Below are 13,914 nucleotides of genomic sequence, written 5' to 3' on the forward strand. Positions count from 1 at the left end.
GGATAAATGGTTCTTTTTCGGAATGGCAGCTAGTGACAAGTAGTGTCCCACAACGTTCAGTGTTGGGGCCGCAGCTGTTCACTTTAGATTAGATTAGATTAGATTACTTACAGTGTGGAAACAGGCCCTTTGGGCCAACAAGTCCACACCGACCCACCGAAGCGCAACCCACCCATACCCCTACATAAACCCCTTACCTAACACTACGGGCAATTTAGCATTGCCAATTCACCTGACCCGCATATCTTTGGACTGTGGGAGGAAACCGGAGCACCCGGAGGAAACCCACGCAGACACGGGGAGAACGTGCAAACTCCACACAGTCAGTCACCTGAGGCGAGAATTGAACCCAGGTCCCTGGCGCTGTGAGGCAGCAGTGCTAATCACTGTGCCACTGTGCCACCGTGCCGCCCTAAACATTTATACATTAATGATCTGGATGAAGGGATTGGGAGCATTCTGGTGAAGTTTGCTGATGATACAAAGTTAGGCCGACAGGCAGATAGTTCTGAGAGGTGGGGAGGCTGCAGAAAGATTTAGACAGTTTAGGAGAGTGGTCCAAAAAATGGCTGATGAAATTCAATGTGAGCAAATGCAAGGTCTTGCACGTTGGAAAAAAGAATACAGGCATGGAATATTTTCTAAACAGTGAGAAAATACACAAAGCCAGAGTACAAAGGGATCTGGGAGTGCTAGTCCAGAATTCTCTAAAGGTTGACTTGCAGGTTGAGTCCGTAGTTAAGAAAACAAATGAAATGTTATTTAACTCAAGAGGCTTGGAATGTAAAAGCAGCGACGTGCTACCAAGACTTTCTAAAGCTCTAGTTCAGCCCCGTTTAGAATACTGTGTCCACTTTTGGGCCCCACACCTCAGGAAGGACATACTGGCACTGGAGCATGTCCAGCGGAGATTCACATGGATGATCCCTGGAATGGTAGACCTAACATATGATGAACGGCTGAGGATCCTGGGATTGCATTCATTAGAGTTTAGAAGGTTGAAGGGAGATCTAATAGAAACTTACAAGATAATACATGTTTTATAAAGGATGGATGCTGGGAATTTGTTTCCATCAGGCAGGGATACTAGGATGCGTGGGCACAGCCTTATAATTAGAGGGGGTCAAGTTAGAATGGAAATGAGGAGATATTTCTTCAGCCAGAGAGTGGAGTGCAGTGGAAACCAGGACATTAAATGTCTTCAAGGCAGAGATTGATAAATTCTTAATCTTGCAAGGAATAAAGGGATATGGGGAGAGTGTAGGTAAGTGGCGTTGAAGTGCCCATCAGCCATGATTGAATGGCGATGTGGACTCAATGGGCAGAATGGCCTTACTTCCACTTCTACGTCTTAACATCTTATGGTCTTATGGTGACAGCCATAAATGATCTGGAGGACAGTATCGGTGGTCTGATTAACAAGTTTGCAGATGACACTAAGATTGGTGGAGTAGCAGATAGTGAAGGGGACTGTTAGAAAATGGAGCAGAATAAAGATAGAGTTGGAAGATAGTTGGGTGGAGAAATGGCAGATGGTGTTTAATCTGGGCAAATGAGAGATCATGCATTTTGGAAGATCCAGTTCTCGAGCAAACTGTATGGTAAATCAAATAGCTCTGGGGAAAATTAAAGTCCAGAGAGACTTGGATCCTCAGGTTCATTGTTCCATGAAGGTGGCAATGCAGGTTGATAGAATGGCCAAGAAAGCCTACGACATTCTTTCCTTCACCAGACAGGGTATTGAGTATGAGAGATGGCAGATCATGTTGCAGTTGTATAGGACTTTGGTTCGGCCACATTTGGAATACTGTGTACAGTACTGATTGCCACATTACCAGAAGGATGTGGATGCTTTGTAGACAGTGCAAGGGAGGTTCACCAGGATGTTGCCTGGTATGGAGAGTGCTAGCTATAAAAAGCGATTGAGTAGATCAGGTTATACATCTCATGATTTTATAGATCTCAATCTCTAACCAGGGTGGATAGCAAGAAGCATTTCCCCAGAGTGAGGGACTCTCAATTCCTACAGGTCATGAATTCAAAGTGAGAGGGGAAAAGTTGAAGAGATATGTGTGGAAAGTTCTTTACGCAGAGGCTGTTGGGTGCCTGGAATGTGTTGCCAGTGGAGGTGGTAGAGGTGGGAACAATAGTGTCATTTAAGATGTATCTAGACAGATGCACGAATGGATAGGAAGCAGAGGGATATAGATTCCTGGAAAGTAAGTGACAGGTTTGGACAGAGGATCTGGATCAGTGCAAGCTTGGAAGGTTGAAGTGCCTGTTCCTGTGCTATAATTTTCTTTGTTCTTTTATTTGTTCTTGGTACTTACTGATTATAGTTCTGCTTTCATTCCGAACAAACTCATCTCTAAACTTCGAGACCTGGGCCTCAGCTCCCCTGCCCCTCTGTAATTGGATTCTCGATTTCCTAATCCATTAACTCTAATCAGTAAGAATATGCAGCAATCTCTCCTCCACCATAATCCTAAAACCAGTTCTTCACAAGGCTGCAATCCTCTACTACACTCCTTATGCACTGATGATTTTGTGACCAAAGTGGTACTCATCTCCATTTATAATTTTGTTGATGACATCATTGTTGTAGATTGGATCTCAAACAGAATACTGGAAAGAGACTGAGTGCTTAGTGAAATGGTGAGCTGAAAATGTGTTGCTGGAAAAGTGCAGCAGGTCAGGCAGCATCCAAGGAGCAGGAGAATCGACGCTTCGGGCTTGAGCCCTTCTTCAGGAATGAGGAAAGTGTGTCCAGCAGGCTAAGATAAAGGTACGGAGGAATGGTGAAAAGACAACAAACTTTCCATCAATGTCAGCAAAATGAAGGAGCTGGTCATTGACTTCAAGAAGTAGAGAGGAGAACATGGCCCTGTCTGCATGAATGATGCTGAGGTGGAGATGATCAAGCGTGTCAAGTTTCTGGGAATGGTAATCATTGACAATCCATCCTCAACCTCTCCACATCAATGAAATAGTCAAGAAAGCTTATCAACATCTCTACTTCCTCAGGAGGCTGAGGAAATTTGGCATGTCCACAAGGATTCTTACCAGATATTATCGAGGCACCATAGAAAACATCTTATCTTGATGCATTAAATTGTGGTTTAAAAACTGCTCTTCCCAAGACTGCAAGAAACTACAGAGTTGTGAACACAGCCCAGTTCATCAAACCAACCTTCCATCCATTGACTCCATCTATGCTCTCTGCTACTTCAGGAAAACAACCAAACAATCAAAGGCCCATCCCACTTCATTTGTACTCTCTTTCATCAGGCAGAAGATATATAAATTTAAATACACATACAAACCTATTAATTCTGATCTTGGTTTCCGCTATAACACTGTATTTCGCACTTTGTTCTGCTACCCTGATGTATGGTATGTTCTACCAGGATTGCATGCAAAACAACACTTTTCACTGTAGCTCAGTACATATAACAACACTAAAACAATCATTCAATTGTCTAAAGTTAATTTGTACCTAAGCAAGTTGTAGTCATTTTTCATACCAAAGAAAATAAGCATTCAATGACAAACTTGAAAGAGTGTTATATCTTCCCTTTGCAGTGAGTTTCATGTTTGAGATCGGGATTGTTTTGGAGGTGAGCACCAGATTCTCCATTCGGCATGCATTTCCCCTTCGCCCTGCAGTTAGTCTCTCAAAACCTGCACGTTATCAAACTATTACTTGTAGTGAAACAAAAATTCTGTATGAGATGTATAGACAAGGTGGATAGCAAGAAGCGTTTTCCCAGATTGGGGGACTCAATTACTAGGGATCATGAGTTCAAGGTGAGAGGGGAAATGTTCAAGGGAGACATGCATGGAAAATTCTTCATGCAGAGGATGGTGGGTATCTGGGACGTGTTGCCAGCGGAGGTGGTAGAGGCGGGCACAATTGAGTCATTTAAGATGTATCTAGACAGATACATGAATGGGCAAGGAGAAGAGGAATAGAGATCGTTGGAAAGTAGGCGACAGGCTTAGATAGAGCATCTGAATTCACGCAGGCATGAAGGGCCGAAGGGCCAGTTCCGGTGCTGTATTTCTTTGTCCTTTGTTCTTTACCTCTAGAGTAGGTGGGACCTGAACACAGGCTTCCTGGCTCAGATATAAAGACTCTACCATTCCACCACAAGTCCTCAATGTCCTCGGATTTTAAGACATGTATAAGCGGCTGTACAAGGAATCAGCTGCACTATGAACCATGAAAATGTCAGGACCAAGCTTTTAAAATAAAGAGTCCATTCATCAGTATGGTAATCTCATTAACACATATTGCAGAAACCTGAGAATTTATGCAATCAATGGATATCTAATCAACTGCAGAATCTCTCACGCTAAAAGATAATTCTACCACAATCGTGCAATTGCTAAAAGAAGAAAATCCATTACTTGAGAAAAGTTATAAATGTGTGCAGAAGCTCAGAGTTTGTAAACTAACAGCCTTGGCACATACATTTGTGAGTTTGTTCACAGTATGAAGAAGCAACCCAGATGTGTTCACTATGTTGACAACCAACTCAAATTTGGCAACTTTGTTCACAGCCTAGACTATACAAGTAAACAATGTGGATGAATATGGCAAGTATCCACAGAAGAACGAACAGAAAGATCAATATCAAAGGACAAGTTGCAATATTGTGGAAATATAAAATAAAACATAAAACAACAAAAAAAGCATGCTTAGTGCTTTGACTGCAAGAATTTTGCATCCAAAGTTTAGTTAGAGATGCTATAGCAATGAATACTCGAGAGATGTCAGATGAAGATCTAGGCTAGTCAATTGGATACCTTAAAGCAGATGGGCAATGTCAAATCTAAAAGCAGGAAATGATTTGTAACCATTGTGATGAAGACAGCAGGATGAGAAGATCAAATAAATACAAAATGGTAGATAGACACTAGTGCTTTTTGCAACAACGTGTTCTTTGCAGCTCCACTTGAGGTTACACCAGACAGCAATCCAAAAGCAAAACTGTGACAGAACAATGCTTACCCTCAGAGGACAAATTAATCTGAGAGTTCAAGACTGAAGATGTGGAATTCCATTAATGACATGACACTAAAGCCACTATCCTCATCAGAAGCAAATCGAAGGGTCTGACTAAAAATCCGCAACATTCCAGAAAAAGATTGATAATATTTTGCGAGCCTCATTAAGTCATGAGCAGGCAAACAGCAAAAGACAGAGAAGGTCTAAATGCAGGAATACAAAGGCAACTTGGTGTCGACGTAAAAAAAAACACAAAGGATTGCCTTGCCAAACACAACTGATGCAACTGAAGGAAATAAGTGTTCAAACTAACAACATAAATCAGGGTCAGCTGAGAAAATGTTGCAACAAAGCAGAAAGCAAACAGTGAACAAAAATAATAACAATCCACAAATGTACAATCACAACAGTTTAAATATTATACATGTCATGTAAGTAAATAAATGGGCAAACGTAGGATTAGCTAGAGTAACAAATATGTTTGAAATGCATAAGAACCATTGATGCCTAATGTGGATAACTCAGTTACAAAAAAAATGCAATTTTTTTTTTGGTCAGGAATGGGGATGTTTGAAATGAAATGCAATCCTGTATGAATACCTTACTTGGTCCGTAATTTAGTGACCTCTACCATGAGGCAAACACGTTGTGAGCAAACATGAGTCTTAAGCTGAACATACTCCTATGTTGTATAAACAAAATATCCAAGAATCAATGCTTTAATATATAAAATGTCAATAGTTTGTATTATCTTAAATTTAAACATTCAACAGTTAATGTTTACATTAATTCTAGTGTAAAAGAAGACAAATTAATGGAAAGGGAAAAAGTAAAATATCAAATGCAGGAAAAATGTTTAGGTTAAAAGATAATGAGAAAGGAATATCAAAAGAACATTTTGAAAACAAGAATAGCAAAGGAAATATTGATTAAAATGAAATAATGTTAAGCTTTGATTAAATTAGGAAGAGGGAGCATTAGAAGGCAAAACCAACATTAAGGTTCACATACTATAAGTTTCCAAAAGGGAGATATAGGAAAATTATTCGATTACATTTCCTTATCTGTGATGAAAAACTAGTACAAAGTGTTCAAGTTTTAAAAAAGTCAAAGAATCTAAATCACAACATAAACAAGGCAAATTATTCTTTTTCAAAAGGAGAAAGCAACAATGAACAAAGCTTTATTCCCTCCTCCATGATGAGCTTGATGAATAGGATGGTCTTTTATGCAAGATAACATACTTCTCCATCCCAATTAGCTTGGGTGGGGAGGCCCATGGATAGATTTCCTGTGTTACCAACTGAGGCCCTTTACTGAATTAATGTCCCCTTAGGGGTACTCATCATGCCATGAGTGTTGTTTAACCAGTGGCAGGCTGAGGCTTGTCACATGGGAAGAACTACAAGCAAACATGTGGATGATTACTTGCCTGGTCCTCACTTGTAGCTGATTGAGGGACCTGGCATAAAGGAAGGCCTGCAGAAATCCACTGCCCTGTCATCACTCACCTCAGGCCTATGACCCAGTGAAGTGATGTATCAGAAACAGCCATTACTTCCAAAGTGTCTCTGCGAATCCAAAGAACATCTGCCTTGGCTTGGCCAGTGATTCCTACCTCTGGGTTATTTGATCTCCAAAAAGGCCCTTCATTAACCTGTCAAATTGAGATTCTGGGGATTAAGGTTTGGTACCATGAGATCATGCTGCAGCTCTACAAAACTCTGGTGCAGCCACATTTGGAGCACTGCGTACAGTTCTGTTCACTGCATTACAGGAAGGATGTGGAAGCTTTTGAAAGGGTTCAAAGGAGGTTTACTAGGATGTTGCCTGGTATGGAGGGAAGGTCTTATGAGGAAAGGCTGAGGGACTTGAAACTGTTTTCATTAGAGAGAAGAAGATTAAGAGGTGATTTAATTAAGATGTATAAGATAATCAGAGAGTTGAATAGAGTGGACAGCGAGAGCTAGCACGAGGAGACCTGGCTTTACATTGAGGGGTGACAGATATAAGACAGATGTCAGAGGTAGTATAGTGTAGGTTAGATGGGCTCAGATTGGTTCCATAGGATGGCGCAATATCGAGGGCCAAAGGACCTGCACTGCGCTGTAATGTTCTATGTCCTATGCTCTATGTTCTAAATGCCCAAGTGGCACGTGGTGTGGCAGGCCTTACCAAAAAGAGGCAATGGCATGTTCTCACTAATTCTCTCACAGGGAGATGGGCAACACTATTGTCATCTTTAAAATCCACTCAACATATCAACTGGAGAAAATGAAAGCTTCAGATGAAGACAAGATGTGAACAGAAGTTTGTGTAACAGTAAACATGAAGAAAAGGACTACAGGAGCTCATTCCCAACTTAGTCAGCTCAACCCAATCGAACTCATTAATAAAGTATACAACTAGATAGCACCAGCTGGTTTTCTTTTGGAATTTCCAAGTGTTTGTATTTGAAGATTGGACAATAAATAAAAATAACTTGTGATTCTCATTGTGCTGCTACACTCAAGTGGCAATCTAATTAAAATTATAGCCTATTATTGTTGGCTGGAATCCAGTAATCTTCTTTACTGAATATGATTAATATTGAATGCCAAACTGTGACAGCAGCATTGGCCAATTATTGGTTGATGTCGTAGCTACAGATTTTATGTTCAATATTAATCATGTGAAGTTGCAGGCTATTCTGTCCACTGCTGTTGGTTAAAATACATGTGTGTAGCCAGCTTATATTGCTGTTTGATAACAATTCAGACTCAAATTACATTTCTCTTTTAGCATAGCTGATCATTGCTATGAACTTGTAAAAACTGCATTCCATGATCATTTATTATTCACAGTGGAATATAGATATTGAATTTACCCTGAAATGTAATTTACCATGAAATAAAATGACAAAAATAATGATTATTTCACTTGGTTCTTAGAAGTGACCTTTTTTCCTTGATTACAGGTTAATAATAAGACAACCAAATGGCTTGTGGATATAACCTGCAAAGATTATCAATAATCAATTGGGAACATATAAAATTAATATCGGTTGTTCACCTTTAAATGCTTACTCCCCTACTGTGCTGAGGTTTTAACATGCATTTTTCACAGGATGAATTGTAGCAATTAACAGGCACTTTTAAGGAGCACCTCCCATACCTAAAAACCCAACCAGGTGAAAGGGGAAGAGCAATATGAGGATACCATTATCTCCAAATGATTCTTGTTATAACTAGCTGATGAGCGGTAGATGGTGTAGAATCTGCATGGGTAAAATTGAGGAACAGCAAAGGTTACTTACAGTGTTGAAACAGGCCCTTTGGCCCAACAAGTCCACATTGACCCTCCAAAGAGCAACTCACCTAGACCCATTCCCCTACATCGAACACTACAGGCAATTTAACGTGGCCAATTCACTTAACCTGCACATTTTTGGACTGTGGGAGGAAACCGACACAGATACAGGGATAATGTGCAAACTCCACACAGACGGTTGCCTGAGGTGGGAATTGAACCCCGGTCTCTAGCACTGTAAAGCAACAGTGCTAACCACTGTGCCACCATGCCACCCATAAATAGTAGGAGTGATATACATCTCTCTGAATAGTAGTCAGGAGCTGGGGCCAAAGATACTCCAGTAGATAGAAAAGATATGTAGGAAAGGCAAAGTTACAGTGATCATGGGGGATTTCAATGTGCAAGTGGACTGGGAAAATCAGGTTGATAGTAGATCGCAAGAAAAGGACTTTGTGGAATGTGTACAAGATAGCCTTTTGAAGCAGCTTGTGGTGGAGTCCACTACGGAATAGACAATACTGGATTTAGTGTTGTGCAAGGAGGCTGTCTTGATAAGGGAGCTTAAGGTGAAGGAACCTTTAAGAAGCAGTGATCATAATATGATTGAATTTACTCTGCAATTTTAAAAGGAGAAATAGAATCAGAGGTAATCGTATTACAGCTGAAATAAGGGCTTGAGGCAGGAGCTGGGTTGAATTGACTGGGCGAGGAGCCTAGCAGGAAAGACAGTGGAACAGCAATGGCAGGAGTTTCTACAAGTAATTCAGGCGACACAACAGAGCATTCCTGATGAAGGGTTTTTGCCCGAAACATTAATTTTCCAGCTCCTCAGATGCTATCTGGCCTGCTGTGCTTTTCTGCCCCCTCCCCCCTCCCCCCCCCCCGCCCCAACCCTCGACATCAGAGATTCATCTCAAGGAAAAAGAAGCATGGCACAGGGAGGATGTGGCAATCACGACTGTCTAGGGAAGTCAGGGATAGCCTAAAAGCAAAAGAGACAGCATATAAAGTGCTGAAGGGCAGTGGGAAACCAGAGGATTGGGAACTTACAATGACCAACAGAGGGCAACACAAAAAAGGAATAAGGAGAGAGAAGATTAAATATGAGGGTAAGCTAGCCAGTAATATAAATGAAGAGTGTAAGAGTTTCTTTAGATATATAAAGGGCAAAAGAGAGGCAAAAGTGGATATTGGGCTGCTGGAAAATCACACTGGAGAGATAGTATTGGAAAACGAGGAAATGGTTGAGGAACTAAATAATTACTTGCATAATTTTTCACAATGGAAGACACAAGTAATCCCAAAAACTCAAGAGAATGAGGGGCAGAGCTAAATTTGATGGCTATCACCAAGGGGAAGGTGCTTTAAAAACTGAATGGCCTGAAGGTGGATAAAACACCTGGACCAGATGGACTACACCCCAGAGTTCTAAGGGCAATAGCAGAGAGACAGTGGAGGTGTCAGTGCAATTGCTAGAATCAGGGAGGGTCTCAGAGGACTGGAAAGTCGCTACCAAGACACTCCTGTTTAAAAAGTGAGTACGGCAAAAGGGGGAAAATTACAGACTGATTAGCCTGACCTTAGTCATGGAATCGTGAAATCCACTGTGAAAGATGAGATTCCCGAATACTTGGAAGTCTATGGTAAAATAGGGAAAAGTCACATGATTTCGTCAGGGGTAGGTCACCCCTGACAAATCTGCTAGAATTCTTTGAGGAAGTAACATGCAGGTTAGCCAAAGAGAGCCAATGGATGTTATTTATCTGGACTTCAAGAAGGCCTTTGACAAGGTGCTGCACAGGAGGTTACTGAGTAAGATAAGGCCCCATGGTGTTACACGCAAGGTGCTAACATGGATAGAAGTCTAGCTGTCTAACAGAAAGCAGAGAGTGGGGATAAAAGGGTCCTTCTCAGAATGGCAGCTGGTGACAAGTGGTGTTCTGCAAGGTTCAATGTTGGAACCACAACTTTTCACTTTATACACTAATGATCTAGATGAAGGAACTGAGGGCATTCTGGCTAAGTTTGCAGATAATACCAAAATAGGTAGAGGAGCAGGTAGCATTGAGGAGGCAGGGTGGTGGCAGAAGGATTTAGACAGGTTAGGAGAGTAGGCAAAGGGGTACAAAATGGGAAAGTGTGAGGTCATGCACTTTGGTAGGAAGAATAAAGGCATAGACTATTTTCTAAATGGGGAGAAAATTCAGAATTCTGAAGTTGAAAGAGACTTGAAACTCCAAGTTCAGGATTCTGTCAAGGTAAATTGCAGGTTGAGTCACTAGTTAGGAAGGCAAATGCAATGATGACATTTATTTTGAGAGAACTTGAATATAAAAGCAGGGATGTACTCATGAGGCTTAATAAGGCTCTCATCAGACCATATTTGGAGGATTGTGTGCAGTTTGGGGCCCATATTTCAGGATGTCCTGGCACTGGAGCATGTTCAGAGGAGTTCCACAAGAATAGTCCCAGGAATGAAAAGCTTAACATATGAGGAATATTTGAGGAATCTGGATTTATACTTGATAGAATTTAGAATGATAAGGGAGGATATATTTAAAACATACAGAATACTGAATGGCCTGGACAGAGTAGATATTTGGAAGATGTTTCCATTGGTAAGAGAGAAGGAGATAAGGAGAAATTTCTTCAGGCAGACAGTGGTGAATCTATGGAATTCATTGCCACAGAAGGCTGTGGAGGCCAGGTCATTCAATACATTTAAGACTAAGATAGATAGGTTCTTGAGTAACAAGGGGATCAAGGATTTAGACATGATGGCATCACTGCTACCTGATATGGAGCATGGAATGTCATGGTCTATGGCTTGTCATGGGCGGCATGGTGGCACAGCAGTTAGCACTGCTATCTCATAGCGCCTGAGACCCGGGTTCAGTTCCCGACTCAGGCGACTGACTGTGTGGAGTTTGCACGTTGACTGTGTGGAGTTTGCACGTTCTCTGCGTGGGTTTCCTTCCACAGTCCAAAGATGTGCGGATCAGGTGAATTGGCCATGCTAAATTGCCCGTAGTGTTAGGTCAGGGGTAAATATAGGGGTATGGGTGGGTTGCGCTTGGGCTGGTTGGTGTGGACTTGTTGGGCCGAAGGGCCTGTTTCCACACTGTTAGTAATCTAATTTAGGAATTGTTGGCAAGTAAACTCCAATGGCTTGGATCAAACAATGCGATCAGGCTTTGATCGATTCATTGGCTGCAAGGAGGTAGAGAAGAAATGGTGGAGGTCCTGACTGATATTTTTGTGTCATCGTAAGCCACGCGTGAAGTCCTGGATGACTGAAGGGTAGCAAATGTTCTGCCCTTATTCAAGAATGTCTACAAAGAAAAACCTGGGCGATAGACCAGTGAGCCTAACATCTGTAGTAGGTAAACTCCTTGAGAAGATTCTGAGAAGTAAAATGTACGGGCATTTAGAAAAACAGTTTGATGAGGAATAGTCAGCATAGCTTTGTGCATGGCAGATCGTGCCTCACAAATTTGTGAGAGTTCTTTGATGAAGTGACCAGAAAGGTTGATGAAGGCACATGGATTTCCTTTGATAATGTTCCACATAGAACATAGAACGTCTCAGCACAGTACTGGCCCTTTGGCCCTCAATGTTGCGCCAAACTCTGAAATTAATCTGATGCCCATCTAACCTACACTATTCCATTATTATCCATATGTATTTCCAATGCCCATTTAAATACCCTTAATGTTGGTGAGTCTACTACAGTTCTAGGCAGGCCGTTCCACGTCCCAATAACTCTCTGAGTGAAGAAACTACCCCTGATATCTGTCCTAAATCTATCACCCCTCAATTCAAAGCTATGCCCTGTCATGTTGGCCTTCTCCATCCTTGGGAAAAGGCTCTCACCGTCCACCCTATCTAACCCTCTGATTATTTTATACGTCTCGATTAAGTCACCTCTCAATCTTCTTCTCTCCAACAAAAACAGTTTCGGTTCCATCAGCCTTTCCTTGTAAGATATTCCTTCCATACCAGGCAACCTCCTAGTAAACCTCCTCTGAACCCTTTCCAAAGCTTCCATATCCTTCCTATAATGCTGTGATCAGAACTGTACGCAATACTCCAGATGCAGCATTACCAGTGTCTTGTACAGCTGAAGCATGACCTCGTGGCTCCGAAACTCAATCCCTCTCCCAATAAACGCCAACACACTATATGTCTTCTTGACAACTCTATTAATCTGGGTGGCAACTTTCAGGGATTTATGCACCTGGACACCAAGATCTCTCTGTTCATCTACACTGCCAAGAATTTTCCCATAGTACTCTGCATTCCTATTGCTTCTTCCGAAGTGAACTACCTCACACTTTTTCGCATTAAACTCCATTTACCATTTCTCAGCCCAGCTCTACATCTTATTTATGTCCCTCTGTAACCCACAACATCCTTCAGCACTATCCACAACTCTGTCTACCTTAGTGTCAATCACACATTTACTAACCCATCTGTCAACGCCCTCATCCAGGTCATTTATAAAAATGACAAGCAGCAGTGGCCCCAAAACAGATCCTTGTGCTACACCAATGGTAAGTGCGCTCCAGGATGAACATTTCCCATCAACCACCATCCTCTGTCATCTTTCAGCCAGCCAATTCCTAATCCAAAGTGCTAAATCACCTTTAATCCTGAAACTCCATATTTTGTGCAATAGCCTACCACGTGGAACCTTGTCAAATGCTTTACTAAGTCCATCTACACCACATCAACCGCTTTCCCTTCATCCACCTGTTTTGTCATCTTCTCAAAGAACTCAATAAGGTCAGATCAGCACGACCTACCATTCTCAAAACTGTGTAGACTATTTCTAATCAAATTATTCCTTTCCAGATGATTATAAATCCTGTCTCTTTTCCAACACTTTTCCCATGACTGAAGTAAGGCTCACTGGTCTATAATTATGAGGGCTGTCCCAACTCTCCTTCTTGAACAAGGGAACATTTGCGATCCTCCAGTCTTCTGGCACTACTCCTGTCAATACTGGTGACATAAAGGTCAAAGCCAAAGGCTCTGCAATCTCCTCTCTGGCTTCCCAGAGAATCCATAGAAAAATCCCTTCTGGCCCAGGAATCTAATCTATTTTCAGATCTTCCAAAATTGCTAAAACTTCCTCATTGTCAACTGCAATTCCATTGAATCTTATAGCCTCTAAGTCCATATTCTCACTAACATTGCCCTTTTCCAATGTGAATACTGACAAAAAGTATTCATTAAGTGCTTCCCCCATGTCCTCAGATTCCACACACAGCTTCATATTACTATCTTTGATTGGCCCTAATCTTACTCTAGTCATTCTTTTATTCTTGAAAGACCTATAAAAGGCCTTAGGGTTTTCATTGATCCAATCCACCAACAAATTATCATGACCTCGCTCTCCTTAGCCCTCTCTTTAGGTCTTTTCTGGCTAACTTATGATTCTCAAGCCCCCTAACTGAACACCTCATCTTCACATAAGCTTTTTCTTCATCTTAGAGTCATAGAGATGTACAGCATGGAAACAGACCCTTTGGTCCAAACAGTCCATGACGACCAGATATCCCAACCCAATCTAGTCCCACCTGCCAGCACCTGGCCCATATCCCTCCAAA

Source organism: Hemiscyllium ocellatum, chromosome 16 (assembly GCF_020745735.1).
Source record: "Hemiscyllium ocellatum isolate sHemOce1 chromosome 16, sHemOce1.pat.X.cur, whole genome shotgun sequence".
Taxonomy (NCBI): domain Eukaryota; kingdom Metazoa; phylum Chordata; class Chondrichthyes; order Orectolobiformes; family Hemiscylliidae; genus Hemiscyllium; species Hemiscyllium ocellatum.